This window comes from Glycine max, chromosome 6 (genome assembly GCF_000004515.6).
Source record: "Glycine max cultivar Williams 82 chromosome 6, Glycine_max_v4.0, whole genome shotgun sequence".
Classification (NCBI taxonomy): Eukaryota; Viridiplantae; Streptophyta; class Magnoliopsida; order Fabales; family Fabaceae; genus Glycine; species Glycine max.
In genome coordinates this window covers 31,839,389-31,840,528 of record NC_038242.2, presented here as the reverse complement: position 1 = coordinate 31,840,528, position 1,140 = coordinate 31,839,389, and positions in this window count along the sequence as shown.

Genomic DNA, 1,140 nt, shown 5'->3' with positions numbered 1-1,140 from the left:
CTCATTTGGAGCCCTGTAGCTTCCGTTATTGCCATTTCTATATTTCTGTCCAGCCACCACTTAACCTACGTTTTACCATCCCATTCATCCATTTTATGCTAGAAACCACCTTATTAAGACCCACGAAATTAACCACCTTATTTTCCATCCTTTCCTTAATCAATTTCCGCATTTTCCATCAAGGTTTAATCCTAGACGATCCTAAGTCAGCCCTTGTGCCATGAGGGTTCATATCATTTGGTAATCAGAGCTCCGGTTCTAGGATCAACACTTCCTTTGCTGGAAATATTGGGTAACATCCTTCTTTATTCTCTTTGCCATTTATATTACCTTCTTATTCATATTTTTTTTTTATTTAGGCTGAACCATTGCAAAAGTTAAGCCTTTTGATCTCTTTGTTAAAAAAAAAAAAGCAGAATTTCGTATAAGCAAAATTAAAAAAAAAAATTGGGCTGAATGGTTCATGCTTGAAGAACTTTAAAAAAAATCTCTTTAAGGTAATATATTGGTTGCATGAAGGATTGTTACTTGAATTCCTAAATTCTGAATTTTATTTCCTTCATTTGTGCCTAAAAACATTGTTAGCCTTTTTCTTGGTTAACCTTTTCCTTGTCTCTCTAGCCTTACCTTACACATATTGGCGAATTGTTCTTTGTTGTGGCCATAATCTCTTGAATTGCCTAAGAACTCAAGGGGAATTAGAGTGGTAAAAGGCAAGAGTGTTTCATTAGAGAAAAGCCATAATTGTGTGATACACTTGAGTGGGTGAGGTATTCAAACAGCAACTATAATTGTCTTGTTACGTTTGATTTGTTTGTTTGAGATGTCAGGTACTAATCCTAATGATGGAGTGGGCTTTCGCAATTCCAAATGCAAGCTTTGATGCAACATTTGGAGAGGTTAATGAAACAACGAGATGATGCGCTCCATGAGAGGTTGGATCAAATGGAGAATAGAGATCATAATGAAGAAGAAAGGAGGAGAAGAGGGAATGATGGTGTTCCTAGACAAAACCGAATTGATGGTATTAAACTCAACATTCCTCCATTTAAAGGAAAGAATGATCCGGAGGCCTACTTGGAGTGGGAGATGAAAATAGAGCATGTTTTCTCATGCAACAACTATGAGGAGGACCAGAAG